At 46.0% G+C, this 23,218-nt stretch overlaps 73 non-coding genes and 1 pseudogene across 73 annotated transcripts in view; all 74 read left to right on the top strand.

Annotated features, from left to right (window-relative positions):
• Window positions 1-40, top strand: part of LOC123436798 — a 119-nt gene extending 79 nt beyond the window's left edge. Inside the window, exon 1 of the ribosomal RNA XR_006628008.1 lies at window positions 1-40. This exon is cut by the window's left edge and continues 79 nt beyond it. This is a non-coding gene — a ribosomal RNA (5S ribosomal RNA).
• A 188-nt stretch (window positions 41-228) lies between these two features.
• Window positions 229-347, top strand: LOC123437881. Its single transcript, XR_006629047.1, has one exon. It is a non-coding gene; the product is annotated as a 5S ribosomal RNA (ribosomal RNA).
• A 197-nt stretch (window positions 348-544) lies between these two features.
• On the top strand, window positions 545-663 carry LOC123432177. The gene has a single exon (XR_006623774.1). It is a non-coding gene; the product is annotated as a 5S ribosomal RNA (ribosomal RNA).
• A 173-nt stretch (window positions 664-836) lies between these two features.
• On the top strand, window positions 837-955 carry LOC123432560. The gene has a single exon (XR_006624137.1). It is a non-coding gene; the product is annotated as a 5S ribosomal RNA (ribosomal RNA).
• A 209-nt stretch (window positions 956-1,164) lies between these two features.
• On the top strand, window positions 1,165-1,283 carry LOC123432052. Its single transcript, XR_006623653.1, has one exon. It is a non-coding gene; the product is annotated as a 5S ribosomal RNA (ribosomal RNA).
• Window positions 1,284-1,456: 173 nt separating this feature from the next.
• Window positions 1,457-1,575, top strand: LOC123437396. The gene has a single exon (XR_006628578.1). It is a non-coding gene; the product is annotated as a 5S ribosomal RNA (ribosomal RNA).
• A 194-nt stretch (window positions 1,576-1,769) lies between these two features.
• On the top strand, window positions 1,770-1,888 carry LOC123432053. Its single transcript, XR_006623654.1, has one exon. It is a non-coding gene; the product is annotated as a 5S ribosomal RNA (ribosomal RNA).
• Window positions 1,889-2,109: 221 nt separating this feature from the next.
• On the top strand, window positions 2,110-2,228 carry LOC123438499. The gene has a single exon (XR_006629637.1). It is a non-coding gene; the product is annotated as a 5S ribosomal RNA (ribosomal RNA).
• Window positions 2,229-2,410: 182 nt separating this feature from the next.
• Window positions 2,411-2,529, top strand: LOC123435774. Its single transcript, XR_006627022.1, has one exon. It is a non-coding gene; the product is annotated as a 5S ribosomal RNA (ribosomal RNA).
• Window positions 2,530-2,720: 191 nt separating this feature from the next.
• Window positions 2,721-2,839, top strand: LOC123435775. The gene has a single exon (XR_006627023.1). It is a non-coding gene; the product is annotated as a 5S ribosomal RNA (ribosomal RNA).
• Window positions 2,840-3,012: 173 nt separating this feature from the next.
• On the top strand, window positions 3,013-3,131 carry LOC123432572. The gene has a single exon (XR_006624148.1). It is a non-coding gene; the product is annotated as a 5S ribosomal RNA (ribosomal RNA).
• Window positions 3,132-3,325: 194 nt separating this feature from the next.
• LOC123438574 lies at window positions 3,326-3,444 on the top strand. Its single transcript, XR_006629709.1, has one exon. It is a non-coding gene; the product is annotated as a 5S ribosomal RNA (ribosomal RNA).
• Window positions 3,445-3,617: 173 nt separating this feature from the next.
• LOC123437116 lies at window positions 3,618-3,736 on the top strand. Its single transcript, XR_006628314.1, has one exon. It is a non-coding gene; the product is annotated as a 5S ribosomal RNA (ribosomal RNA).
• A 197-nt stretch (window positions 3,737-3,933) lies between these two features.
• Window positions 3,934-4,051, top strand: LOC123432851. The gene has a single exon (XR_006624421.1). It is a non-coding gene; the product is annotated as a 5S ribosomal RNA (ribosomal RNA).
• Window positions 4,052-4,245: 194 nt separating this feature from the next.
• LOC123438185 lies at window positions 4,246-4,364 on the top strand. The gene has a single exon (XR_006629343.1). It is a non-coding gene; the product is annotated as a 5S ribosomal RNA (ribosomal RNA).
• Window positions 4,365-4,537: 173 nt separating this feature from the next.
• Window positions 4,538-4,656, top strand: LOC123431697. The gene has a single exon (XR_006623285.1). It is a non-coding gene; the product is annotated as a 5S ribosomal RNA (ribosomal RNA).
• Window positions 4,657-4,850: 194 nt separating this feature from the next.
• Window positions 4,851-4,969, top strand: LOC123438575. The gene has a single exon (XR_006629710.1). It is a non-coding gene; the product is annotated as a 5S ribosomal RNA (ribosomal RNA).
• Window positions 4,970-5,142: 173 nt separating this feature from the next.
• On the top strand, window positions 5,143-5,261 carry LOC123437117. Its single transcript, XR_006628315.1, has one exon. It is a non-coding gene; the product is annotated as a 5S ribosomal RNA (ribosomal RNA).
• A 197-nt stretch (window positions 5,262-5,458) lies between these two features.
• On the top strand, window positions 5,459-5,576 carry LOC123432852. The gene has a single exon (XR_006624422.1). It is a non-coding gene; the product is annotated as a 5S ribosomal RNA (ribosomal RNA).
• Window positions 5,577-5,770: 194 nt separating this feature from the next.
• LOC123438186 lies at window positions 5,771-5,889 on the top strand. Its single transcript, XR_006629344.1, has one exon. It is a non-coding gene; the product is annotated as a 5S ribosomal RNA (ribosomal RNA).
• Window positions 5,890-6,062: 173 nt separating this feature from the next.
• Window positions 6,063-6,181, top strand: LOC123431698. The gene has a single exon (XR_006623286.1). It is a non-coding gene; the product is annotated as a 5S ribosomal RNA (ribosomal RNA).
• A 170-nt stretch (window positions 6,182-6,351) lies between these two features.
• Window positions 6,352-6,470, top strand: LOC123438823. Its single transcript, XR_006629943.1, has one exon. It is a non-coding gene; the product is annotated as a 5S ribosomal RNA (ribosomal RNA).
• Window positions 6,471-6,664: 194 nt separating this feature from the next.
• On the top strand, window positions 6,665-6,783 carry LOC123438187. The gene has a single exon (XR_006629345.1). It is a non-coding gene; the product is annotated as a 5S ribosomal RNA (ribosomal RNA).
• A 173-nt stretch (window positions 6,784-6,956) lies between these two features.
• Window positions 6,957-7,075, top strand: LOC123432583. Its single transcript, XR_006624159.1, has one exon. It is a non-coding gene; the product is annotated as a 5S ribosomal RNA (ribosomal RNA).
• A 172-nt stretch (window positions 7,076-7,247) lies between these two features.
• Window positions 7,248-7,366, top strand: LOC123432595. Its single transcript, XR_006624169.1, has one exon. It is a non-coding gene; the product is annotated as a 5S ribosomal RNA (ribosomal RNA).
• A 203-nt stretch (window positions 7,367-7,569) lies between these two features.
• On the top strand, window positions 7,570-7,688 carry LOC123432610. Its single transcript, XR_006624185.1, has one exon. It is a non-coding gene; the product is annotated as a 5S ribosomal RNA (ribosomal RNA).
• Window positions 7,689-7,884: 196 nt separating this feature from the next.
• LOC123432556 lies at window positions 7,885-8,003 on the top strand. Its single transcript, XR_006624133.1, has one exon. It is a non-coding gene; the product is annotated as a 5S ribosomal RNA (ribosomal RNA).
• Window positions 8,004-8,176: 173 nt separating this feature from the next.
• Window positions 8,177-8,295, top strand: LOC123432606. Its single transcript, XR_006624181.1, has one exon. It is a non-coding gene; the product is annotated as a 5S ribosomal RNA (ribosomal RNA).
• A 182-nt stretch (window positions 8,296-8,477) lies between these two features.
• LOC123432670 lies at window positions 8,478-8,596 on the top strand. Its single transcript, XR_006624242.1, has one exon. It is a non-coding gene; the product is annotated as a 5S ribosomal RNA (ribosomal RNA).
• A 173-nt stretch (window positions 8,597-8,769) lies between these two features.
• Window positions 8,770-8,888, top strand: LOC123435661. Its single transcript, XR_006626909.1, has one exon. It is a non-coding gene; the product is annotated as a 5S ribosomal RNA (ribosomal RNA).
• Window positions 8,889-9,079: 191 nt separating this feature from the next.
• LOC123432618 lies at window positions 9,080-9,198 on the top strand. Its single transcript, XR_006624192.1, has one exon. It is a non-coding gene; the product is annotated as a 5S ribosomal RNA (ribosomal RNA).
• Window positions 9,199-9,380: 182 nt separating this feature from the next.
• On the top strand, window positions 9,381-9,499 carry LOC123432630. The gene has a single exon (XR_006624203.1). It is a non-coding gene; the product is annotated as a 5S ribosomal RNA (ribosomal RNA).
• A 182-nt stretch (window positions 9,500-9,681) lies between these two features.
• On the top strand, window positions 9,682-9,800 carry LOC123436669. The gene has a single exon (XR_006627882.1). It is a non-coding gene; the product is annotated as a 5S ribosomal RNA (ribosomal RNA).
• A 177-nt stretch (window positions 9,801-9,977) lies between these two features.
• Window positions 9,978-10,096, top strand: LOC123435662. Its single transcript, XR_006626911.1, has one exon. It is a non-coding gene; the product is annotated as a 5S ribosomal RNA (ribosomal RNA).
• Window positions 10,097-10,286: 190 nt separating this feature from the next.
• On the top strand, window positions 10,287-10,405 carry LOC123432642. Its single transcript, XR_006624215.1, has one exon. It is a non-coding gene; the product is annotated as a 5S ribosomal RNA (ribosomal RNA).
• A 185-nt stretch (window positions 10,406-10,590) lies between these two features.
• Window positions 10,591-10,709, top strand: LOC123432654. The gene has a single exon (XR_006624227.1). It is a non-coding gene; the product is annotated as a 5S ribosomal RNA (ribosomal RNA).
• Window positions 10,710-10,891: 182 nt separating this feature from the next.
• LOC123436670 lies at window positions 10,892-11,010 on the top strand. Its single transcript, XR_006627883.1, has one exon. It is a non-coding gene; the product is annotated as a 5S ribosomal RNA (ribosomal RNA).
• Window positions 11,011-11,201: 191 nt separating this feature from the next.
• On the top strand, window positions 11,202-11,320 carry LOC123435663. Its single transcript, XR_006626912.1, has one exon. It is a non-coding gene; the product is annotated as a 5S ribosomal RNA (ribosomal RNA).
• A 190-nt stretch (window positions 11,321-11,510) lies between these two features.
• On the top strand, window positions 11,511-11,629 carry LOC123438602. Its single transcript, XR_006629737.1, has one exon. It is a non-coding gene; the product is annotated as a 5S ribosomal RNA (ribosomal RNA).
• Window positions 11,630-11,814: 185 nt separating this feature from the next.
• On the top strand, window positions 11,815-11,933 carry LOC123432665. The gene has a single exon (XR_006624238.1). It is a non-coding gene; the product is annotated as a 5S ribosomal RNA (ribosomal RNA).
• Window positions 11,934-12,115: 182 nt separating this feature from the next.
• LOC123432677 lies at window positions 12,116-12,234 on the top strand. Its single transcript, XR_006624249.1, has one exon. It is a non-coding gene; the product is annotated as a 5S ribosomal RNA (ribosomal RNA).
• Window positions 12,235-12,418: 184 nt separating this feature from the next.
• LOC123438226 lies at window positions 12,419-12,537 on the top strand. Its single transcript, XR_006629381.1, has one exon. It is a non-coding gene; the product is annotated as a 5S ribosomal RNA (ribosomal RNA).
• Window positions 12,538-12,726: 189 nt separating this feature from the next.
• LOC123436776 lies at window positions 12,727-12,845 on the top strand. The gene has a single exon (XR_006627987.1). It is a non-coding gene; the product is annotated as a 5S ribosomal RNA (ribosomal RNA).
• A 188-nt stretch (window positions 12,846-13,033) lies between these two features.
• On the top strand, window positions 13,034-13,152 carry LOC123437617. Its single transcript, XR_006628790.1, has one exon. It is a non-coding gene; the product is annotated as a 5S ribosomal RNA (ribosomal RNA).
• A 200-nt stretch (window positions 13,153-13,352) lies between these two features.
• Window positions 13,353-13,471, top strand: LOC123436648. The gene has a single exon (XR_006627861.1). It is a non-coding gene; the product is annotated as a 5S ribosomal RNA (ribosomal RNA).
• Window positions 13,472-13,655: 184 nt separating this feature from the next.
• LOC123437846 lies at window positions 13,656-13,774 on the top strand. The gene has a single exon (XR_006629014.1). It is a non-coding gene; the product is annotated as a 5S ribosomal RNA (ribosomal RNA).
• A 197-nt stretch (window positions 13,775-13,971) lies between these two features.
• On the top strand, window positions 13,972-14,090 carry LOC123438765. Its single transcript, XR_006629889.1, has one exon. It is a non-coding gene; the product is annotated as a 5S ribosomal RNA (ribosomal RNA).
• Window positions 14,091-14,281: 191 nt separating this feature from the next.
• LOC123436067 lies at window positions 14,282-14,400 on the top strand. Its single transcript, XR_006627304.1, has one exon. It is a non-coding gene; the product is annotated as a 5S ribosomal RNA (ribosomal RNA).
• Window positions 14,401-14,591: 191 nt separating this feature from the next.
• On the top strand, window positions 14,592-14,710 carry LOC123432688. The gene has a single exon (XR_006624260.1). It is a non-coding gene; the product is annotated as a 5S ribosomal RNA (ribosomal RNA).
• A 428-nt stretch (window positions 14,711-15,138) lies between these two features.
• On the top strand, window positions 15,139-15,257 carry LOC123436649. Its single transcript, XR_006627862.1, has one exon. It is a non-coding gene; the product is annotated as a 5S ribosomal RNA (ribosomal RNA).
• Window positions 15,258-15,441: 184 nt separating this feature from the next.
• Window positions 15,442-15,560, top strand: LOC123437847. The gene has a single exon (XR_006629015.1). It is a non-coding gene; the product is annotated as a 5S ribosomal RNA (ribosomal RNA).
• A 197-nt stretch (window positions 15,561-15,757) lies between these two features.
• On the top strand, window positions 15,758-15,876 carry LOC123432409. The gene has a single exon (XR_006623993.1). It is a non-coding gene; the product is annotated as a 5S ribosomal RNA (ribosomal RNA).
• Window positions 15,877-16,067: 191 nt separating this feature from the next.
• Window positions 16,068-16,186, top strand: LOC123436068. The gene has a single exon (XR_006627305.1). It is a non-coding gene; the product is annotated as a 5S ribosomal RNA (ribosomal RNA).
• A 191-nt stretch (window positions 16,187-16,377) lies between these two features.
• LOC123432700 lies at window positions 16,378-16,496 on the top strand. The gene has a single exon (XR_006624272.1). It is a non-coding gene; the product is annotated as a 5S ribosomal RNA (ribosomal RNA).
• Window positions 16,497-16,933: 437 nt separating this feature from the next.
• On the top strand, window positions 16,934-17,052 carry LOC123436650. The gene has a single exon (XR_006627863.1). It is a non-coding gene; the product is annotated as a 5S ribosomal RNA (ribosomal RNA).
• Window positions 17,053-17,236: 184 nt separating this feature from the next.
• LOC123437848 lies at window positions 17,237-17,355 on the top strand. Its single transcript, XR_006629016.1, has one exon. It is a non-coding gene; the product is annotated as a 5S ribosomal RNA (ribosomal RNA).
• A 197-nt stretch (window positions 17,356-17,552) lies between these two features.
• On the top strand, window positions 17,553-17,671 carry LOC123438766. The gene has a single exon (XR_006629890.1). It is a non-coding gene; the product is annotated as a 5S ribosomal RNA (ribosomal RNA).
• A 191-nt stretch (window positions 17,672-17,862) lies between these two features.
• LOC123436069 lies at window positions 17,863-17,981 on the top strand. The gene has a single exon (XR_006627306.1). It is a non-coding gene; the product is annotated as a 5S ribosomal RNA (ribosomal RNA).
• A 194-nt stretch (window positions 17,982-18,175) lies between these two features.
• Window positions 18,176-18,294, top strand: LOC123432712. The gene has a single exon (XR_006624282.1). It is a non-coding gene; the product is annotated as a 5S ribosomal RNA (ribosomal RNA).
• A 416-nt stretch (window positions 18,295-18,710) lies between these two features.
• Window positions 18,711-18,829, top strand: LOC123436249. The gene has a single exon (XR_006627482.1). It is a non-coding gene; the product is annotated as a 5S ribosomal RNA (ribosomal RNA).
• Window positions 18,830-19,013: 184 nt separating this feature from the next.
• Window positions 19,014-19,132, top strand: LOC123436408. Its single transcript, XR_006627634.1, has one exon. It is a non-coding gene; the product is annotated as a 5S ribosomal RNA (ribosomal RNA).
• Window positions 19,133-19,323: 191 nt separating this feature from the next.
• LOC123435371 lies at window positions 19,324-19,442 on the top strand. Its single transcript, XR_006626625.1, has one exon. It is a non-coding gene; the product is annotated as a 5S ribosomal RNA (ribosomal RNA).
• A 197-nt stretch (window positions 19,443-19,639) lies between these two features.
• On the top strand, window positions 19,640-19,745 carry LOC123433532 (annotated as a pseudogene).
• Window positions 19,746-19,924: 179 nt separating this feature from the next.
• On the top strand, window positions 19,925-20,043 carry LOC123432724. The gene has a single exon (XR_006624293.1). It is a non-coding gene; the product is annotated as a 5S ribosomal RNA (ribosomal RNA).
• Window positions 20,044-20,225: 182 nt separating this feature from the next.
• On the top strand, window positions 20,226-20,344 carry LOC123436251. The gene has a single exon (XR_006627484.1). It is a non-coding gene; the product is annotated as a 5S ribosomal RNA (ribosomal RNA).
• Window positions 20,345-20,531: 187 nt separating this feature from the next.
• Window positions 20,532-20,650, top strand: LOC123432735. Its single transcript, XR_006624304.1, has one exon. It is a non-coding gene; the product is annotated as a 5S ribosomal RNA (ribosomal RNA).
• Window positions 20,651-20,838: 188 nt separating this feature from the next.
• On the top strand, window positions 20,839-20,957 carry LOC123432746. Its single transcript, XR_006624315.1, has one exon. It is a non-coding gene; the product is annotated as a 5S ribosomal RNA (ribosomal RNA).
• A 200-nt stretch (window positions 20,958-21,157) lies between these two features.
• LOC123432758 lies at window positions 21,158-21,276 on the top strand. Its single transcript, XR_006624328.1, has one exon. It is a non-coding gene; the product is annotated as a 5S ribosomal RNA (ribosomal RNA).
• Window positions 21,277-21,455: 179 nt separating this feature from the next.
• On the top strand, window positions 21,456-21,574 carry LOC123438744. Its single transcript, XR_006629868.1, has one exon. It is a non-coding gene; the product is annotated as a 5S ribosomal RNA (ribosomal RNA).
• Window positions 21,575-21,822: 248 nt separating this feature from the next.
• On the top strand, window positions 21,823-21,941 carry LOC123437180. The gene has a single exon (XR_006628374.1). It is a non-coding gene; the product is annotated as a 5S ribosomal RNA (ribosomal RNA).
• A 184-nt stretch (window positions 21,942-22,125) lies between these two features.
• LOC123438381 lies at window positions 22,126-22,244 on the top strand. The gene has a single exon (XR_006629526.1). It is a non-coding gene; the product is annotated as a 5S ribosomal RNA (ribosomal RNA).
• A 178-nt stretch (window positions 22,245-22,422) lies between these two features.
• Window positions 22,423-22,541, top strand: LOC123432481. The gene has a single exon (XR_006624060.1). It is a non-coding gene; the product is annotated as a 5S ribosomal RNA (ribosomal RNA).
• A 215-nt stretch (window positions 22,542-22,756) lies between these two features.
• LOC123437187 lies at window positions 22,757-22,875 on the top strand. Its single transcript, XR_006628381.1, has one exon. It is a non-coding gene; the product is annotated as a 5S ribosomal RNA (ribosomal RNA).
• A 187-nt stretch (window positions 22,876-23,062) lies between these two features.
• Window positions 23,063-23,181, top strand: LOC123432770. Its single transcript, XR_006624339.1, has one exon. It is a non-coding gene; the product is annotated as a 5S ribosomal RNA (ribosomal RNA).
• The last annotated feature ends 37 nt before the right edge of the window (window positions 23,182-23,218 follow it).

Below are 23,218 nucleotides of genomic sequence, written 5' to 3' on the forward strand. Positions count from 1 at the left end.
AGGATGGGTGACCTCCTCGGAAGTCCTCGTGTTGCATTCTCCTTTTTAAATATATTTTTGCGCCACGTGACAAGGATGACGCGGGAGCGTGATCTATATGACCTCATTTTCTTATTTTTGACGATTACTGTGTGACTTTTCCCACCGCGCTTGACACCCAACGACTAGTATTAGTAGTAGTAGTAGTAGTTGGGGCAAGCATAAGGAACAAATAGATAGTTGCATGTCGGATGCGATCATAACAGCACTAAAGCACCGGATCCCATCAGAACTCCGAAGTTAAGCGTGCTTGGGCGAGAGTAGTACTAGGATGGGTGACCTCCTGGGAAGTCCTCGTGTTGCATTCCCCTTTTTAAATATATTTTTGCGCCACGTGACAAGGATGACGCGGGAGCGTGATCTATATGACCTCATTTTCTTATTTTTGACGATTACTGTGTGACTTTTCCCACCGCGCTTGACACCCAACAATTAGTAGTAGTAGCAGTAGTAGTAGTAGTAGTAGTAGGGGCAAGCATAAGGAACAAATAGATAGTTGCATGTCGGATGCGATCATACCAGCACTAAAGCACCGGATCCCATCAGAACTTCGAAGTTAAGCGTGCTTGGGCGAGAGTAGTACTAGGATGGTTGACCTCCTCGGAAGTCCTCGTGTTGCATTCCCCTTTTTAAATATATTTTTGCGCCACGTGACAAGGATGACGCGGGAGCGTGATCTATATGACCTCATTTTCTTATTTTTGACGATTACTGTGTGACTTTTCCCACCGCGCTTGACACCCAACGACTAGTAGTAGTAGGGGCAAGCATAAGGAACAAATAGATAGTTGCATGTCGGATGCGATCATACCAGCACTAAAGCACCGGATCCCATCAGAACTCCGAAGTTAAGCGTGCTTGGGCGAGAGTAGTACTAGGATGGGTGACCTCCTGGGAAGTCCTCGTGTTGCATTCCCCTTTTTAAATATATTTTTGCGCCACGTGACAAGGATGACGCAGGAGCGTGATCTATATGACCTCATTTTCTTATTTTTGACGATTACTGTGTGACTTTTCCCACCGCGCTTGACACCCAACGACTAGTAGTAGTAGTAGTAGTAGTAGTAGTAGTAGTAGTAGTAGTAGTTGGGGCAAGCATAAGGAACAAATAGATAGTTGCTTGTCGGATGCGATCATAACAGCACTAAAACACCGGATCCCATCAGAACTTCGAAGTTAAGCGTGCTTGGGCGAGAGTAGTACTAGGATGGGTGACCTCCTGGGAAGTCCTCGTGTTGCATTCCCCTTTTTAAATATATTTTTGCGCCACGTGACAAGGATGACGCGGGAGCGTGATCTATATGACCTCATTTTCTTATTTTTGACGATTACTGTGTGACTTTTCCCACCGCGCTTGACACCCAACGACTAGTAGTAGTAGGGGCAAGCATAAGGAACAAATAGATAGTTGCATGTCGGATGCGATCATACCAGCACTAAAGCACCGGATCCCATCAGAACTCCGAAGTTAAGCGTGCTTGGGCGAGAGTAGTACTAGGATGGGTGACCTCCTGGGAAGTCGTCGTGTTGCATTCCCCTTTTTAAATATATTTTTGCGCCACGTGACAAGGATGACGCGGGAGCGTGATCTATATGACCTCATTTTCTTATTTTTGACGATTACTGTGTGACTTTTCCCACCGCGCTTGACACCCAACGACTAGTAGTAGTAGTAGTAGTAGTAGTAGTAGTTGGGGCAAGCATAAGGAACAAATAGATAGTTGCTTGTCGGATGCGATCATAACAGCACTAAAACACCGGATCCCATCAGAACTTCGAAGTTAAGCGTGCTTGGGCGAGAGTAGTACTAGGATGGGTGACCTCCTGGGAAGTCCTCGTGTTGCATTCCCCTTTTTAAATATATTTTTGCGCCACGTGACAAGGATGACGCGGGACCGTGATCTATATGACCTCATTTTCTTATTTTTGACGATTACTGTGTGACTTTTCCCACCGGGCTTGACACCCAACGACTAGTAGTAGTAGTAGTAGTAGTGGTAGTAGTAGTAGTAGTAGTAGTAGTAGTAGTAGTAGGGGCAAGCATAAGGAACAAATAGATAGTTGCATGTCGGATGCGATCATACCAGCACTAAAGCACCGGATCCCATCAGAACTCCGAAGTTAAGCGTGCTTGGGCGAGAGTAGTACTAGGATGGGTGACCTCCTCGGAATTCCTCGTGGTGCATTCCCCTTTTTAAATATATTTTTGCGCCACGTGACAAGGATGACGCGGGACCGTGATCTATATGACCTCATTTTCTTATTTTTGACGATTACTGTGTGACTTTTCCCACCGCGCTTGACACCCAACGACTAGTAGTAGTAGTAGTAGTAGGGGCAAGCATAAGGAACAAATAGATAGTTGCATGTCGGATGCGATCATACCAGCACTAAAGCACCGGATCCCATCAGAACTCTGAAGTTAAGCGTGCTTGGGCGAGAGTAGTACTAGGATGGGTGACCTCCTGGGAAGTCCTCGTGTTGCATTCCCCTTTTTAAATATATTTTTGCGCCACGTGACAAGGATCACGCGGGAGCGTGATCTATATGACCTCATTTTCTTATTTTTGACGATTACTGTGTGACTTTTCCCACCGCGCTTGACACCCAACGACTAGTAGTAGTAGTAGTAGTAGTAGTAGTAGGGGCAAGCATAAGGAACAAATAGATAGTTGCATGTCGGATGCGATCATACCAGCACTAAAGCACCGGATCCCATCAGAACTCTGAAGTTAAGCGTGCTTGGGCGAGAGTAGTACTAGGATGGGTGACCTCCTGGGAAGTCCTCGTGTTGCATTCCCCTTTTTAAATATATTTTTGCGCCACGTGACAAGGATGACGCGGGAGCGTGATCTATATGACCTCATTTTCTTATTTTTGACAATTACTGTGTGACTTTTCCCACCGCGCTTGACACCCAACGACTAGTAGTAGTAGGGGCAAGCATAAGGAACAAATAGATAGTTGCATGTCGGATGCGATCATACCAGCACTAAAGCACCGGATCCCATCAGAACTCCGAAGTTAAGCGTGCTTGGGCGAGAGTAGTACTAGGATGGGTGACCTCCTGGGAAGTCCTCGTGTTGCATTCCCCTTTTTAAATATATTTTTGCGCCACGTGACAAGGATGACGCGGGAGCGTGATCTATATGACCTCATTTTCTTATTTTTGACGATTACTGTGTGACTTTTCCCACCGCGCTTGACACCCAACAATTAGTAGTAGTAGCAGCAGTAGTAGTAGTAGTAGGGGCAAGCATAAGGAACAAATAGATAGTTGCATGTCGGATGCGATCATACCAGCACTAAACCACCGGATCCCATCAGAACTTCGAAGTTAAGCGTGCTTGGGCGAGAGAAGTACTAGGATGGGTGACCTCCTGGGAAGTCCTCGTGTTGCATTCCCCTTTTTAAATATATTTTTGCGCCACGTGACAAGGATGACGCGGGAGCGTGATCTATATGACCTCATTTTCTTATTTTTGACGATTACTGTGTGACTTTTCCCACCGCGCTTGACACCCAACGACTAGTAGTAGTAGGGGCAAGCATAAGGAACAAATAGATAGTTGCATGTCGGATGCGATCATACCAGCACTAAAGCACCGGATCCCATCAGAACTCCGAAGTTAAGCGTGCTTGGGCGAGAGTAGTACTAGGATGGGTCACCTCCCGGGAAGTCCTCGTGTTGCATTCCCCTTTTTCAATATATTTTTGCGCCACGTGACAAGGATGACGCGGGAGCGTGATCTATATGACCTCATTTTCTTATTTTTGACGATTACTGTGTGACTTTTCCCACCGCGCTTGACACCCAACGACTAGTAGTAGTAGTAGTAGTAGTAGTAGTAGTAGTTGGGGCAAGCATAAGGAACAAATAGATAGTTGCATGTCGGATGCGATCATAACAGCACTAAAGCACCGGATCCCATCAGAACTCCGAAGTTAAGGTGCTTGGGCGAGAGTAGTACTAGGATGGGTGACCTCCTGGGAAGTCCTCGTGTTGCATTCCCCTTTTTAAATATATTTTTGCGCCACGTGACAAGGATGACGCGGGAGCGTGATCTATATGACCTCATTTTCTTATTTTTGACGATTACTGTGTGACTTTTCCCACCGCGCTTGACACCCAACGACTAGTAGTAGTAGCAGTAGTAGTAGTAGTAGTAGGGGCAAGCATAAGGAACAAATAGATAGTTGCATGTTGGATGCGATCATACCAGCACTAAAGCACCGGATCCCATCAGAACTTTGAAGTTAAGCGTGCTTGGGCGAGAGTAGTACTAGGATGGGTGACCTCCTGGGAAGTCCTCGTGTTGCATTCCCCTTTTTAAATATATTTTTGCGCCACGTGACAAGGATGACGCGGGAGCGTGATCTATATGACCTCATTTTCTTATTTTTGACGATTACAGTGTGACTTTTCCCACCGCGCTTGACACCCAACGACTAGTAGTAGTAGGGGCAAGCATAAGGAACAAATAGATAGTTGCATGTCGGATGCGATCATACCAGCACTAAAGCACCGGATCCCATCACAACTCCGAAGTTAAGCGTGCTTGGGCGAGAGTAGTACTAGGATGGGTGACCTCCTGGGAAGTCCTCGTGTTGCATTCCCCTTTTTAAATATATTTTTGCGCCACGTGACAAGGATGACGCGGGAGCGTGATCTATATGACCTCATTTTCTTATTTTTGACGATTACTGTGTGACTTTTCCCACCGCGCTTGACACCCAACAATTAGTAGTAGTAGCAGCAGTAGTAGTAGTAGTAGGGGCAAGCATAAGGAACAAATAGATAGTTGCATGTCGGATGCGATCATACCAGCACTAAACCACCGGATCCCATCAGAACTTCGAAGTTAAGCGTGCTTGGGCGAGAGAAGTACTAGGATGGGTGACCTCCTGGGAAGTCCTCGTGTTGCATTCCCCTTTTTAAATATATTTTTGCGCCACGTGACAAGGATGACGCGGGAGCGTGATCTATATGACCTCATTTTCTTATTTTTGACGATTACTGTGTGACTTTTCCCACCGCGCTTGACACCCAACGACTAGTAGTAGTAGGGGCAAGCATAAGGAACAAATAGATAGTTGCATGTCGGATGCGATCATACCAGCACTAAAGCACCGGATCCCATCAGAACTCCGAAGTTAAGCGTGCTTGGGCGAGAGTAGTACTAGGATGGGTCACCTCCCGGGAAGTCCTCGTGTTGCATTCCCCTTTTTCAATATATTTTTGCGCCACGTGACAAGGATGACGCGGGAGCGTGATCTATATGACCTCATTTTCTTATTTTTGACGATTACTGTGTGACTTTTCCCACCGCGCTTGACACCCAACGACTAGTAGTAGTAGTAGTAGTAGTAGTAGTAGTAGTTGGGGCAAGCATAAGGAACAAATAGATAGTTGCATGTCGGATGCGATCATAACAGCACTAAAGCACCGGATCCCATCAGAACTCCGAAGTTAAGGTGCTTGGGCGAGAGTAGTACTAGGATGGGTGACCTCCTGGGAAGTCCTCGTGTTGCATTCCCCTTTTTAAATATATTTTTGCGCCACGTGACAAGGATGACGCGGGAGCGTGATCTATATGACCTCATTTTCTTATTTTTGACGATTACTGTGTGACTTTTCCCACCGCGCTTGACACCCAACGACTAGTAGTAGTAGCAGTAGTAGTAGTAGTAGTAGGGGCAAGCATAAGGAACAAATAGATAGTTGCATGTTGGATGCGATCATACCAGCACTAAAGCACCGGATCCCATCAGAACTTTGAAGTTAAGCGTGCTTGGGCGAGAGTAGTACTAGGATGGGTGACCTCCTGGGAAGTCCTCGTGTTGCATTCCCCTTTTTAAATATATTTTTGCGCCACGTGACAAGGATGACGCGGGAGCGTGATCTATATGACCTCATTTTCTTATTTTTGACGATTACAGTGTGACTTTTCCCACCGCGCTTGACACCCAACGACTAGTAGTAGTAGGGGCAAGCATAAGGAACAAATAGATAGTTGCATGTCGGATGCGATCATACCAGCACTAAAGCACCGGATCCCATCACAACTCCGAAGTTAAGCGTGCTTGGGCGAGAGTAGTACTAGGATGGGTGACCTCCTGGGAAGTCCTCGTGTTGCATTCCCCTTTTTAAATATATTTTTGCGCCACGTGACAAGGATGACGCGGGAGCGTGATCTATATGACCTCATTTTCTTATTTTTGACGATTACTGTGTGACTTTTCCCACCGCGCTTGACACCCAACGACTAGTAGTAGGGGCAAGCATAAGGAACAAATAGATAGTTGCATGTCGGATGCGATCATACCAGCACTAAAGCACCGGATCCTATCAGAACTTCGAAGTTAAGCGTGCTTGGGCGAGAGTAGTACTAGGATGGGTGACCTCCTGGGAAGTCCTCGTGTTGCATTCCCCTTTTTAAATATATTTTTGCGCCACGTGACAAGGATGACGCGGGAGCGTGATCTATATGACCTCATTTTCTTATTTTTGACGATTACTGTGTGACTTTTCCCACCGCGCTTGACACCCAACGACTAGTAGTAGTAGCAGTAGTAGTAGTAGTAGTAGGGGCAAGCATAAGGAACAAATAGATAGTTGCATGTCGGATGCGATCATACCAGCACTAAAGCACCGGATCCCATCAGAACTTTGAAGTTAAGCGTGCTTGGGCGAGAGTAGTACTAGGATGGGTGACCTCCTGGGAAGTCCTCGTGTTGCATTCCCCTTTTTAAATATATTTTTGCGCCACGTGACAAGGATGACGCGGGAGCGTGATCTATATGACCTCATTTTCTTATTTTTGACGATTACTGTGTGACTTTTCCCACCGCGCTTGACACCCAACGACTAGTAGTAGTAGGGGCAAGCATAAGGAACAAATAGATAGTTGCATGTCGGATGCGATCATACCAGCACTAAAGCACCGGATCCCATCAGAACTCCGAAGTTAAGCGTGCTTGGGCGAGAGTAGTACTAGGATGGGTGACCTCCTGGGAAGTCCTCGTGTTGCATTCCCCTTTTTAAATATATTTTTGCGCCACGTGACAAGGATGACGCGGGAGCGTGATCTATATGACCTCATTTTTTATTTTTGACGATTACTGTGTGACTTTTCCCACCGCGCTTGACACCCAACGACTAGTAGTAGTAGGGGCAAGCATAAGGAACAAATAGATAGTTGCATATTGGATGCGATCATACCAGCACTAAAGCACCGGATCCCATCAGAACTCCGAAGTTAAGCGTGCTTGGGCGAGAGTAGTACTAGGATGGGTGACCTCCTGGGAAGTCCTCGTGTTGCATTCCCCTTTTTAAATATATTTTTGCGCCACGTGACAAGGATGACGCGGGAGCGTGATCTATATGACCTCATTTTCTTATTTTTGACGATTACTGTGTGACTTTTCCCACCGTGCTTGACACCCAACGACTAGTAGTAGTAGTAGTAGTAGTAGTAGTAGTAGTAGTAGTTGGGGCAAGCATAAGGAACAAATAGATAGTTGCATGTCGGATGCGGTCATAACAGCACTAAAGCACCGGATCCCATTAGAACTCCGAAGTTAAGCGTGCTTGGGCAAGAGTAGTACTAGGATGGGTGACCTCCTGGGAAGTCCTCGTGTTGCATTCCCCTTTTTAAATATATTTTTGCGCCACGTGACAAGGATGACGCGGGAGCGTGATCTATATGACCTCATTTTCTTATTTTTGACGATTACTGTGTGACTTTTCCCACCGCGCTTGACACCCAACAATTAGTAGTAGTAGCAGTAGTAGTAGTAGTAGTAGTAGGGGCAAGCATAAGTAAAAATAGATAGTTGCATGTCGGATGCGATCATACCAGCACTAAAGCACCGGATCCCATCAGAACTTCGAAGTTAAGCGTGCTTGGGTGAGAGTAGTACTAGGATGGGTGACCTCTTGGGAAGTCCTCGTGTTGCATTGCCCTTTTTAAATATATTTTTGCGCCACGTGACAAGGATGACGCGGGAGCGTGATCTATATGACCTCATTTTCTTATTTTTGACGATTACTGTGTGACTTTTCCCACCGCGCTTGACACCCAACGACTAGTAGTAGTAGGGGCAAGCATAAGGAACAAATAGATAGTTGCATGTCGGATGCGATCATACCAGCACTAAAGCACCGGATCCCATCAGAACTCCGAAGTTAAGCGTGCTTGGGCGAGAGTAGTACTAGGATGGGTGACCTCCTGGGAAGTCCTCGTGTTGCATTCCCCTTTTTAAATATATTTTTGCGCCACGTGACAAGGATGACGCGGGAGCGTGATCTATATGACCTCATTTTCTTATTTTTGACGATTACTGTGTGACTTTTCCCACCGCGCTTGACACCCAACGACTAGTAGTAGTAGTAGTAGTTGGGGCAAGCATAAGGAACAAATAGATAGTTGCATGTCGGATGCGATCATAACAGCACTAAAACACCGGATTCCATCAGAACTCCGAAGTTAAGCGTGCTTGGGCGAGAGTAGTACTAGGATGGGTGACCTCCTGGGAAGTCCTCGTGTTGCACTCCCCTTTTTAAATATATTTTTGCGCCACGTGACAAGGATGACGCGGGAGCGTGATCTATATGACCTCATTTTCTTATTTTTGACGATTACTGTGTGACTTTTCCCACCGCGCTTGACACCCAACGACTAGTAGTAGTAGGGGCAAGCATAAGGAACAAATAGATAGTTGCATGTCGGATGCGATCATACCAGCACTAAAGCACCGGATCCCATCAGAACTCCGAAGTTAAGCGTGCTTGGGCGAGAGTAGTACTAGGATGGGTCACCTCCTGGGAAGTCCTCGTGTTGCATTCCCCTTTTTAAATATATTTTTGCGCCACATGACAAGGATGACGCGGGAACGTGATCTATATGACCTCATTTTCTTATTTTTGACGATTACTGTGTGACTTTTCCCACCGCGCTTGACACCCAACGACTAGTAGTAGTAGTAGTAGTAGTAGTAGTAGGGGCAAGCATAAGGAACAAATAGATAGTTGCATGTCGGATGCGATCATACCAGCACTAAAGCACCGGATCCCATCAGAACTCCGAAGTTAAGCGTGCTTGGGCGAGAGTAGTACTAGGATGGGTGACCTCCTGGGAAGTCCTCGTGTTGCATTCCCCTTTTTAAATATATTTTTGCGCCACGTGACAAGGATGACGCGGGACCGTGATCTATATGACCTCATTTTCTTATTTTTGACGATTACTGTGTGACTTTTCCCACCGCGCTTGACACCCAACGACTAGTAGTAGTAGTAGTAGTAGGGGCAAGCATAAGGAACAAATAGATAGTTGCATGTCGGATGCGATCATACCAGCACTAAAGCACCGGATCCCATCAGAACTCCGAAGTTAAGCGTGCTTGGGCGAGAGTAGTACTAGGATGGGTGACCTCCTGGGAAGTCCTCGTGTTGCATTCCCCTTTTTAAATATATTTTTGCGCCACGTGACAAGGATGACGCGGGACCGTGATCTATATGACCTCATTTTCTTATTTTTGACGATTACTGTGTGACTTTTCCCACCGCGCTTGACACCCAACGACTAGTAGTAGTAGTAGTAGTAGGGGCAAGCATAAGGAACAAATAGATAGTTGCATGTCGGATGCGATCATACCAGCACTAAAGCACCGGATCCCATCAGAACTCCGAAGTTAAGCGTGCTTGGGCAAGAGTAGTACTAGGATGGGTGACCTCCTGGGAAGTCCTCGTGTTGCATTCCCCTTTTTAAATATATTTTTGCGCCACGTGACAAGGATGACGCGGGAACGTGATCTATATGACCTCATTTTCTTATTTTTGACGATTACTGTGTGACTTTTCCCACCGCGCTTGACACCCAACGACTAGTAGTAGTAGTAGTAGGCAAGCATAAGGAACAAATAGATAGTTGCATGTCGGATGCGATCATACCAGCACTAAAGCACCGGATCCCATCAGAACTCCGAAGTTAAGCGTGCTTGGGCGAGAGTAGTACTAGGATGGGTCACCTCCTGGGAAGTCCTCGTGTTGCATTCCCCTTTTTAAATATATTTTTGCGCCACGTGCCAAGGATGACGCGGGACCGTGATCTATATGACCTCATTTTCTTATTTTTGACGATTACTGTGTGACTTTTCCGACCGCGCTTGACACCCAACGACTAATAGTAGTAGTAGTAGTAGTAGTAGTAGGGCAAGCATAAGGAACAAATAGATAGTTGCATGTCGGATGCGATCATACCAGCACTAAAGCACCGGATCCCATCAGAACTCCGAAGTTAAGCGTGCTTGGGCGAGAGTAGTACTAGGATGGGTGACCTCCTGGGAAGTCCTCGTGTTGCATTCCCCTTTTTAAATATATTTTTGCGCCACGTGACAAGGATGACGCGGGACCGTGATCTATATGACCTCATTTTCTTATTTTTGACGATTACTGTGTGACTTTTCCCACCGCGCTTGACACCCAACGACTAGTAGTAGTAGTAGTAGTAGTAGGGGCAAGCATAAGGAACAAATAGATAGTTGCATGTCGGATGCGATCATACCAGCACTAAAGCACCGGATCCCATCAGAACTCCGAAGTTAAGCGTGCTTGGGCGAGAGTAGTACTAGGATGGGTGACCTCCTGGGAAGTCCTCGTGTTGCATTCCCCTTTTTAAATATATTTTTGCGCCACGTGACAAGGATGACGCGGGACCGTGATCTATATGACCTCATTTTCTTATTTTTGACGATTACTGTGTGACTTTTCCCACCGCGCTTGACACCCAACGACTAGTAGTAGTAGTAGTAGTAGGGGCAAGCATAAGGAACAAATAGATAGTTGCATGTCGGATGCGATCATACCAGCACTAAAGCACCGGATCCCATCAGAACTCCGAAGTTAAGCGTGCTTGGGCAAGAGTAGTACTAGGATGGGTGACCTCCTGGGAAGTCCTCGTGTTGCATTCCCCTTTTTAAATATATTTTTGCGCCACGTGACAAGGATGACGCGGGAACGTGATCTATATGACCTCATTTTCTTATTTTTGACGATTACTGTGTGACTTTTCCCACCGCGCTTGACACCCAACGACTAGTAGTAGTAGTAGTAGTAGTAGTAGTAGTAGCAAGCATAAGGAACAAATAGATAGTTGCATGTCGGATGCGATCATACCAGCACTAAAGCACCGGATCCCATCAGAACTCCGAAGTTAAGCGTGCTTGGGCGAGAGTAGTACTAGGATGGGTCACCTCCTGGGAAGTCCTCGTGTTGCATTCCCCTTTTTAAATATATTTTTGCGCCACGTGCCAAGGATGACGCGGGACCGTGATCTATATGACCTCATTTTCTTATTTTTGACGATTACTGTGTGACTTTTCCGACCGCGCTTGACACCCAACGACTAATAGTAGTAGTAGTAGTAGTAGTAGTAGGGCAAGCATAAGGAACAAATAGATAGTTGCATGTCGGATGCGATCATACCAGCACTAAAGCACCGGATCCCATCAGAACTCCGAAGTTAAGCATGCTTGGGCGAGAGTAGTACTAGGATGGGTGACCTCCTCGGAAGTCCTCGTGTTGCATTCCCCTTTTTAAATATATTTTTGCGCAACGTGACAAGGATGACGCGGGAGCGTGATCTATATGACCTCATTTTCTTATTTTTGACGATTACTGTGTGACTTTTCCCACCGCGCTTGACACCCAACGACTAGTAGTAGTAGTAGTAGTAGTAGGGGCAAGCATAAGGAACAAATAGATAGTTGCATGTCGGATGCGATCATACCAGCACTAAAGCACCGGATCCCATCAGAACTCCGAAGTTAAGCGTGCTTGGGCGAGAGTAGTACTAGGATGGGTGACCTCCTGGGAAGTCCTCGTGTTGCATTCCCCTTTTTAAATATATTTTTGCGCCACGTGACAAGGATGACGCGGGACCGTGATCTATATGACCTCATTTTCTTATTTTTGACGATTACTGTGTGACTTTTCCCACCGCGCTTGACACCCAACGACTAGTAGTAGTAGTAGTAGTAGGGGCAAGCATAAGGAACAAATAGATAGTTGCATGTCGGATGCGATCATACCAGCACTAAAGCACCGGATCCCATCAGAACTCCGAAGTTAAGCGTGCTTGGGCGAGAGTAGTACTAGGATGGGTGACCTCCTGGGAAGTCCTCGTGTTGCATTCCCCTTTTTAAATATATTTTTGCGCCACGTGCCAAGGATGACGCGGGACCGTGATCTATATGACCTCATTTTCTTATTTTTGACGATTACTGTGTGACTTTTCCGACCGCGCTTGACACCCAACGACTAATAGTAGTAGTAGTAGTAGTAGGGCAAGCATAAGGAACAAATAGATAGTTGCATGTCGGATGCGATCATACCAGCACTAAAGCACCGGATCCCATCAAAACTCCGAAGTTAAGCGTGCTTGGGCGAGAGTAGTACTAGGATGGGTGACCTTCTGGGAAGTCCTCGTGTTGCATTCCCCTTTTTAAATATATTTTTGCGCCACGTGACAAGGATGACGCGGGAGCGTGATCTATATGACCTCATTTTCTTATTTTTGACGATTACTGTGTGACTTTTCCGACCGCGCTTGACACCCAACGACTAGTACTAGTAGTAGTAGTAGTAGTAGTAGGGCAAGCATAGGAACAAATAGATAGTTGCATGTCGGATGCGATCATACCAGCACTAAAGCACCGGATCCCATCAGAACTCCGAAGTTAAGCATGCTTGGGCGAGAGTAGTACTAGGATGGGTGACCTCCTGGGAAGTCCTCGTGTTGCATTCCCCTTTTTAAATATATTTTTGCGCCACGTGACAAGGATGACGCGGGAGCGTGATCTATATGACCTCATTTTCTTATTTTTGACGATTACTGTGTGACTTTTCCCACCGCGCTTGACACCCAACGACTAGTAGTAGTAGTAGTAGTAGTAGTAGGGGCAAGCATAAGGAACAAATAGATAGTTGCATGTCGGATGCGATCATACCAGCACTAAAGCACCGGATCCCATCAAAACTCCGAAGTTAAGCGTGCTTGGGCGAGAGTAGTACTAGGATGGGTGACCTCCTGGGAAGTCCTCGTGTTGCATTCCCCTTTTTAAATATATTTTTGCGCCACGTGACAAGGATGACGCGGGAACGTGATCTATATGACCTCATTTTCTTATTTTTGACGATTACTGTGTGACTTTTCCCACCGCGCTTGACACCCAACGACTAGTAGTAGTAGTAGTAGTAGTAGTAGTAGTAGTAGTAGGGGCAAGCATAAGGAACAAATAGATAGTTGCATGTCGGATGCGATCATACCAGCACTAAAGCACCGGATCCCATCAGAATTCCGAAGTTAAGCGTGCTTGGGCGAGAGTAGTACTAGGATGGGTGACCTCCTGGGAAGTCCTCGTGTTGCATTCCCCTTTTTAAATATATTTTTGCGCCACGTGCCAAGGATGACGCGGGACCGTGATCTATATGACCTCATTTTCTTATTTTTGATGATTACTGTGTGACTTTTCCGACCGCGCTTGACACCCAACGACTAATAGTAGTAGTAGTAGTAGTAGGGCAAGCATAAGGAACAAATAGATAGTTGCATGTCGGATGCGATCATACCAGCACTAAAGCACCGGATCCCATCAGAACTCCGAAGTTAAGCGTGCTTGGGCTAGAGTAGTACTAGGATGGGTGACCTTCTGGGAAGTCCTCGTGTTGCATTCCCCTTTTTAAATATATTTTTGCGCCACGTGACAAGGATGACGCGGGAGCGTGATCTATATGACCTCATTTTCTTATTTTTGACGATTACTGTGTGACTTTTCCCACCGCGCTTGACACCCAACGACTAGTAGTAGTAGTAGTAGTAGTAGTAGTAGTAGTAGGGGCAAGCATAAGGAACAAATAGATAGTTGCATGTCGGATGCGATCATACCAGCACTAAAGCACCGGATCCCATCAGAACTGCGAAGTTAAGCGTGCTTGGGCGAGAGTAGTACTAGGATGGGTGACCTCCTGGGAAGTCCTCGTGTTGCATTCCCCTTTTTAAATATATTTTTGCGCCACGTGACAAGGATGACGCGGGAGCGTGATCTATATGACCTCATTTTCTTATTTTTGACGATTACTGTGTGACTTTTCCCACCGCGCTTGACACCCAACGACTAGTAGTAGTAGTAGTAGTAGTAGTAGTAGGGGCAAGCATAAGGAACAAATAGATAGTTGCATGTCGGATGCGATCATACCAGCACTAAAGCACCGGATCCCATCAGAACTCCAAAGTTAAGCGTGCTTGGGCGAGAGTAGTACTAGGATGGGTGACCTCCTGGGAAGTCCTCGTGTTGCATTCCCCTTTTTAAATATATTTTTGCGCCACGTGACAAGGATGACGCGGGAGCGTGATCTATATGACCTTATTTTCTTATTTTTGACGATTACTGTGTGACTTTTCCCACCGCGCTTGACACCCAACGACTAGTAGTAGTAGTAGTAGTAGTAGTAGTAGGGGCAAGCATAAGGAACAAATAGATAGTTGCATGTCGGATGCGATCATACCAGCACTAAAGCACCGGATCCCATCAGAACTCCGAAGTTAAGCGTGCTTGGGCGAGAGTAGTACTAGGATGGGTGACCTCCTGGGAAGTCCTCGTGTTGCATTCCCCTTTTTAAATATATTTTTGCGCCACGTGACAAGGATGACGCGGGAACGTGATCTATATGACCTCGTTTTCTTATTTTTGACGATTACTGTGTGACTTTTCCCACCGCGCTTGACACCCAACGACTAGTAGTAGTAGTAGTAGTAGTAGTAGTAGTAGTAGTAGTAGTAGGGTCACCCTGGGAAGTCCTCGTGTTGCATTCCCCTTTTTAAATATATTTTTGCGCCACGTGACAAGGATGACGCGGGAACGTGATCTATATGACCTCGTTTTCTTATTTTTGACGATTACTGTGTGACTTTTCCCACCGCGCTTGACACCCAACGACTAGTAGTAGTAGTAGTAGTAGTAGTAGTAGTAGTAGTAGTAGTAGTAGTAGTAGTAGTAGTAGTAGGGCAAGCATAAGGAACAAATAGATAGTTGCATGTCGGATGCGATCATACCAGCACTAAAGCACCGGATCCCATCAGAATTCCGAAGTTAAGCGTGCTTGGGCGAGAGTAGTACTAGGATGGGTGACCTCCTGGGAAGTCCTCGTGTTGCATTCCCCTTTTTAAATATATTTTTGCGCCACGTGCCAAGGATGACGCGGGACCGTGATCTATATGACCTCATTTTCTTATTTTTGATGATTACTGTGTGACTTTTCTGACCGCGCTTGACACCCAACGACTAATAGTAGTAGTAGTAGTAGTAGGGCAAGCATAAGGAACAAATAGATAGTTGCATGTCGGATGCGATCATACCAGCACTAAAGCACCGGATCCCATCAGAACTCCGAAGTTAAGCGTGCTTGGGCTAGAGTAGTACTAGGATGGGTGACCTTCTGGGAAGTCCTCGTGTTGCATTCCCCTTTTTAAATATATTTTTGCGCCACGTGACAAGGATGACGCGGGAGCGTGATCTATATGACCTCATTTTCTTATTTTTGACGATTACTGTGTGACTTTTCCCACCGCGCTTGACACCCAACGACTAGTAGTAGTAGTAGTAGTAGTAGTAGTAGTAGTAGGGGCAAGCATAAGGAACAAATAGATAGTTGCATGTCGGATGCGATCATACCAGCACTAAAGCATCGGATCCCATCAGAACTGCGAAGTTAAGCGTGCTTGGGCGAGAGTAGTACTAGGATGGGTGACCTCCTGGGAAGTCCTCGTGTTGCATTCCCCTTTTTAAATATATTTTTGCGCCACGTGACAAGGATGACGCGGGAGCGTGATCTATATGACCTCATTTTCTTATTTTTGACGATTACTGTGTGACTTTTCCCACCGCGCTTGACACCCAACGACTAGTAGTAGTAGTAGTAGTAGTAGTAGTAGGGGCAAGCATAAGGAACAAATAGATAGTTGCATGTCGGATGCGATCATACCAGCACTAAAGCACCGGATCCCATCAGAACTCCAAAGTTAAGCGTGCTTGGGCGAGAGTAGTACTAGGATGGGTGACCTCCTGGGAAGTCCTCGTGTTGCATTCCCCTTTTTAAATATATTTTTGCGCCACGTGACAAGGATGACGCGGGAGCGTGATCTATATGACCTTATTTTCTTATTTTTGACGATTACTGTGTGACTTTTCCCACCGCGCTTGACACCCAACGACTAGTAGTAGTAGTAGTAGTAGTAGTAGTAGGGGCAAGCATAAGGAACAAATAGATAGTTGCATGTCGGATGCGATCATACCAGCACTAAAGCACCGGATCCCATCAGAACTCCGAAGTTAAGCGTGCTTGGGCGAGAGTAGTACTAGGATGGGTGACCTCCTGGGAAGTCCTCGTGTTGCATTCCCCTTTTTAAATATATTTTTGCGCCACGTGACAAGGATGACGCGGGAACGTGATCTATATGACCTCGTTTTCTTATTTTTGACGATTACTGTGTGACTTTTCCCACCGCGCTTGACACCCAACGACTAGTAGTAGTAGTAGTAGTAGTAGTAGTAGTAGTAGTAGTAGTAGTAGGGTCACCCTGGGAAGTCCTCGTGTTGCATTCCCCTTTTTAAATATATTTTTGCGCCACGTGACAAGGATGACGCGGGAACGTGATCTATATGACCTCGTTTTCTTATTTTTGACGATTACTGTGTGACTTTTCCCACCGCGCTTGACACCCAACGACTAGTAGTAGTAGTAGTAGTAGTAGTAGTAGTAGTAGTAGTAGTAGTAGTAGTAGTAGTAGTAGTAGTAGTAGGGCAAGCATAAGGAACAAATAGATAGTTGCATGTCGGATGCGATCATACCAGCACTAAAGCACCGGATCCCATCAGAATTCCGAAGTTAAGCGTGCTTGGGCGAGAGTAGTACTAGGATGGGTGACCTCCTGGGAAGTCCTCGTGTTGCATTCCCCTTTTTAAATATATTTTTGCGCCACGTGCCAAGGATGACGCGGGACCGTGATCTATATGACCTCATTTTCTTATTTTTGATGATTACTGTGTGACTTTTCCGACCGCGCTTGACACCCAACGACTAATAGTAGTAGTAGTAGTAGTAGGGCAAGCATAAGGAACAAATAGATAGTTGCATGTCGGATGCGATCATACCAGCACTAAAGCACCGGATCCCATCAGAACTCCGAAGTTAAGCGTGCTTGGGCTAGAGTAGTACTAGGATGGGTGACCTTCTGGGAAGTCCTCGTGTTGCATTCCCCTTTTTAAATATATTTTTGCGCCACGTGACAAGGATTACGCGGGAGCGTGATCTATATGACCTCATTTTCTTATTTTTGACGATTACTGTGTGACTTTTCCCACCGCGCTTGACACCCAACGACTAGTAGTAGTAGTAGTAGTAGTAGTAGTAGTAGTAGGGGCAAGCATAAGGAACAAATAGATAGTTGCATGTCGGATGCGATCATACCAGCACTAAAGCACCGGATCCCATCAGAACTGCGAAGTTAAGCGTGCTTGGGCGAGAGTAGTACTAGGATGGGTGACCTCCTGGGAAGTCCTCGTGTTGCATTCCCCTTTTTAAATATATTTTTGCGCCACGTGACAAGGATGACGCGGGAGCGTGATCTATATGACCTCATTTTCTTATTTTTGACGATTACTGTGTGACTTTTCCCACCGCGCTTGACACCCAACGACTAGTAGTAGTAGTAGTAGTAGTAGTAGTAGGGGCAAGCATAAGGAACAAATAGATAGTTGCATGTCGGATGCGATCATACCAGCACTAAAGCACCGGATCCCATCAGAACTCCAAAGTTAAGCGTGCTTGGGCGAGAGTAGTACTAGGATGGGTGACCTCCTGGGAAGTCCTCGTGTTGCATTCCCCTTTTTAAATATATTTTTGCGCCACGTGACAAGGATGACGCGGGAGCGTGATCTATATGACCTTATTTTCTTATTTTTGACGATTACTGTGTGACTTTTCCCACCGCGCTTGACACCCAACGACTAGTAGTAGTAGTAGTAGTAGTAGTAGTAGTAGGGGCAAGCATAAGGAACAAATAGATAGTTGCATGTCGGATGCGATCATACCAGCACTAAAGCACCGGATCCCATCAGAACTCCGAAGTTAAGCGTGCTTGGGCGAGAGTAGTACTAGGATGGGTGACCTCCTGGGAAGTCCTCGTGTTGCATTCCCCTTTTTAAATATATTTTTGCGCCACGTGACAAGGATGACGCGGGAACGTGATCTATATGACCTCGTTTTCTTATTTTTGACGATTACTGTGTGACTTTTCCCACCGCGCTTGACACCCAACGACTAGTAGTAGTAGTAGTAGTAGTAGTAGTAGTAGTAGTAGTAGTAGGGTCACCCTGGGAAGTCCTCGTGTTGCATTCCCCTTTTTAAATATATTTTTGCGCCACGTGACAAGGATGACGCGGGAACGTGATCTATATGACCTCGTTTTCTTATTTTTGACGATTACTGTGTGACTTTTCCCACCGCGCTTGACACCCAACGACTAGTAGTAGTAGTAGTAGTAGTAGTAGTAGTAGTAGTAGTAGTAGTAGTAGTAGGGCAAGCATAAGGAACAAATAGATAGTTGCATGTCGGATGCGATCATACCAGCACTAAAGCACCGGATCCCATCAGAACTCCGAAGTTAAGCGTGCTTGGGCGAGAGTAGTACTAGGATGGGTGACCTCCTCGGAAGTCCTCGTGTTGCATTCCCCTTTTTAAATATATTTTTGCGCCACGTGCCAAGGATGACGCGGGACCGTGATCTATATGACCTCATTTTCTTATTTTTGACGATTACTGTGTGACTTTTCCGACCGCGCTTGACACCCAACGACTAATAGTAGTAGTAGTAGTAGTAGGGCAAGCATAAGGAACAAATAGATAGTTGCATGTCGGATGCGATCATACCAGCACTAAAGCATCGGATCCCATCAGAACTCCGAAGTTAAGCGTGCTTGGGCGAGAGTAGTACTAGGATGGGTGACCTCCTGGGAAGTCCTCGTGTTGCATTCCCCTTTTTAAATATATTTTTGCGCCACGTGACAAGGATGACGCGGGAGCGTGATCTATATGACCTCATTTTCTTATTTTTGACGATTACTGTGTGACTTTTCCCACCGCGCTTGACACCCAACGACTAGTAGTAGTAGTAGTAGTAGTAGTAGTAGGGGCAAGCATAAGGAACAAATAGATAGTTGCATGTCGGATGCAATCATACCAGCACTAAAGCACCGGATCCCATCAGAACTCCGAAGTTAAGCGTGCTTGGGCGAGAGTAGTACTAGGATGGGTGACCTCCTGGGAAGTCCTTGTGTTGCATTCCCCTTTTTAAATATATTTTTGCGCCACGTGACAAGGATGACGCGGGAGCGTGATCTATATGACCTCATTTTCTTATTTTTGACGATTACTGTGTGACTTTTCCCACCGCGCTTGACACCCAACGACTAGTAGTAGTAGTAGTAGTAGTAGTAGTAGTAGTAGGGGCAAGCATAAGGAACAAATAGATAGTTGCATGTCGGATGCGATCATACCAGCACTAAAGCACCGCATCCCATCAGAGCGTGCTTGGGCGAGAGTAGTACTAGGATGGGTGACCTCCTGGGAAGTCCTCGTGTTGCATTCCCCTTTTTAAATATATTTTTGCGCCACGTGACAAGGATGACGCGGGACCGTGATCTATATGACCTCATTTTCTTATTTTTGACGATTACTGTGTGACTTTTCCCACCGCGCTTGACACCCAACGACTAGTAGTAGTAGTAGTAGGGGCAAGCATAAGGAACAAATAGATAGTTGCATGTGGGATGCGATCATACCAGCACTAAAGCACCGGATCCCATCAGAACTCCGAAGTTAAGCGTGCTTGGGCGAGAGTAGTACTAGGATGGGTGACCTCCTGGGAAGTCCTCGTGTTGCATTCCCCTTTTTAAATATATTTTTGCGCCACGTGCCAAGGATGACGCGGGACCGTGATCTATATGACCTCATTTTCTTATTTTTGACGATTACTGTGTGACTTTTCCGACCGCGCTTGACACCCAACGACTAATAGTAGTAGTAGTAGTAGGGGCAAGCATAAGGAACAAATAGATAGTTGCATGTCGGATGCGATCATACCAGCACTAAAGCACCGGATCCCATCAGAACTCCGAAGTTAAGCGTGCTTGGGCGAGAGTAGTACTAGGATGGGTGACCTCCTCGGAAGTCCTCGTGTTGCATTCCCCATTTTAAATATATTTTTGCGCCACGTGCCAAGGATGACGCGGGACCGTGATCTATATGACCTCATTTTCTTATTTTTGACGATTACTGTGTGACTTTTCCGACCGCGCTTGACACCCAACGACTAATAGTAGTAGTAGTAGTAGTAGTAGGGCAAGCATAAGGAACAAATAGATAGTTGCATGTCGGATGCGATCATACCAGCACTAAAGCACCGGATCCCATCAGAACTCCGAAGTTAAGCGTGCTTGGGCGAGAGTAGTACTAGGATGGGTGACCTCCTGGGAAGTCCTCGTGTTGCATTCCCCTTTTTAAATATATTTTTGCGCCACGTAACAAGGATGACGCGGGAGCGTGATCTATATGACCTCATTTTCTTATTTTTGACGATTACTGTGTGACTTTTCCCACCGCGCTTGACACCCAACGACTAGTAGTAGTAGTAGTAGTAGTAGTAGGGGCAAGCATAAGGAACAAATAGATAGTTGCATGTCGGATGCGATCATACCAGCACTAAAGCACCGGATCCCATCAGAACTCCGAAGTTAAGCGTGCTTGGGCGAGAGTAGTACTAGGATGGGTGACCTCCTGGGAAGTCCTCGTGTTGCATTCCCCTTTTTAAATATATTTTTGCGCCACGTGACAAGGATGACGCGGGAGCGTGATCTATATGACCTCATTTTCTTATTTTTGACGATTACTGTGTGACTTTTCCCACCGCGCTTGACACCCAACGACTAGTAGTAGTAGTAGTAGTAGTAGTAGTAGTAGTAGTAGGGGCAAGCATAAGGAACAAATAGATAGTTGCATGTCGGATGCGATCATACCAGCACTAAAGCACCGGATCCCATCAGAACTCCGAAGTTAAGCGTGCTTGGGCGAGAGTAGTACTAGGATGGGTGACCTCCTGGGAAGTCCTCGTGTTGCATTCCCCTTTTTAAATATATTTTTGCGCCACGTGACAAGGATGACGCGGGACCGTGATCTATATGACCTCATTTTCTTATTTTTGACGATTACTGTGTGACTTTTCCCACCGCGCTTGACACCCAACGACTAGTAGTAGTAGTAGTAGGGGCAAGCATAAGGAACAAATAGATAGTTGCATGTCGGATGCGATCATACCAGCACTAAAGCACCGCATCCCATCAGAACTCCGAAGTTAAGCGTGCTTGGGCGAGAGTAGTACTAGGATGGGTGACCTCCTGGGAAGTCCTCGTGTTGCATTCCCCTTTTTAAATATATTTTTGCGCCACGTGACAAGGATGACGCGGGAACGTGATCTATATGACCTCATTTTCTTATTTTTGACGATTACTGTGTGACTTTTCCCACCGCGCTTGACACCCAACGACTAGTAGTAGTAGTAGTAGTAGTAGTAGTAGTAGTAGTAGTAGTAGTAGTAGTAGTAGTAGTAGTAGTAGTAGTAGTAGTAGTAGTAGGGGCAAGCATAAGGAACAAATAGATAGTTGCATGTCGGATGCGATCATACCAGCACTAAAGCACCGGATCCCATCAGAACTCCGAAGTTAAGCGTTCTTGGGCGAGAGTAGTACTAGGATGGGTGACCTCCTGGGAAGTCCTCGTGTTGCATTCCCCTTTTTAAATATATTTTTGCGCCACGTGCCAAGGATGACGCGGGACCGTGATCTATATGACCTCATTTTCTTATTTTTGACGATTACTGTGTGACTTTTCCGACCGCGCTTGACACCCAACGACTAATAGTAGTAGTAGTAGTAGTAGGGCAAGCATAAGGAACAAATAGATAGTTGCATGTCGGATGCGATCATACCAGCACTAAAGCACCGGATCCCATCAGAACTTCAAAGTTAAGCGTGCTTGGGCGAGAGTAGTACTAGGATGGGTGACCTCCTGGGAAGTCCTCGTGTTGCATTCCCCTTTTTAAATATATTTTTGCGCCACGTGACAAGGATGACGCGGGAGCGTGATCTATATGACCTCATTTTCTTATTTTTGACGATTACTGTGTGACTTTGCCACCGCGCTTGACACCCAACGACTAGTAGTAGTAGTAGTAGGGGCAAGCATAAGGAACAAATAGATAGTTGCATGTCGGATGCGATCATACCAGCACTAAAGCAACGGATCCCATCAGAACTCCGAAGTTAAGCGTGCTTGGGCGAGAGTAGTACTAGGATCGGTGACCTCCTGGGAAGTCCTCGTGTTGCATTCCCCTTTTTAAATATATTTTTGCGCCACGTGACAAGGATGACGCGGGAACGTGATCTATATGACCTCATTTTCTTATTCTTGACGATTACTGTGTGACTTTTTCCACCGCGCTTGACACCCAACGACTAGTAGTACTAGTAGTAGTACTAGTAGTAGTAGTAGTAGTAGTAGTAGTAGTAGGGGCAAGCATAAGGAACAAATAGATAGTTGCATGTCGGATGTGATCATACCAGCACTAAAGCACCGGATCCCATCAGAACTCTGAAGTTAAGCGTGCTTGGGCGAGAGTAGTACTAGGATGGGTGACCTCCTGGGAAGTCCTCGTGTTGCATTCCCCTTTTTAAATATATTTTTGCGCCACGTGCCAAGGATGACGCGGGACCGTGATCTATATGACCTCATTTTCTTATTTTTGACGATTACTGTGTGACTTTTCCGACCGCGCTTGACACCCAACGACTAATAGTAGTAGTAGTAGTAGTAGTAGGGCAAGCATAAGGAACAAATAGATAGTTGCATGTCGGATGCGATCATACCAGCACTAAAGCACCGGATCCCATCAGAACTCCGAAGTTAAGCGTGCTTGGGCGAGAGTAGTACTAGGATGGGTGACCTCCTGGGAAGTCCTCGTGTTGCATTCCCCTTTTTAAATATATTTTTGCGCCACGTGACAAGGAT

The sequence above is a fragment of the Hordeum vulgare genome, chromosome 2H (genome assembly GCF_904849725.1).
Source record: "Hordeum vulgare subsp. vulgare chromosome 2H, MorexV3_pseudomolecules_assembly, whole genome shotgun sequence".
NCBI classification, from domain to species: Eukaryota; Viridiplantae; Streptophyta; class Magnoliopsida; order Poales; family Poaceae; genus Hordeum; species Hordeum vulgare.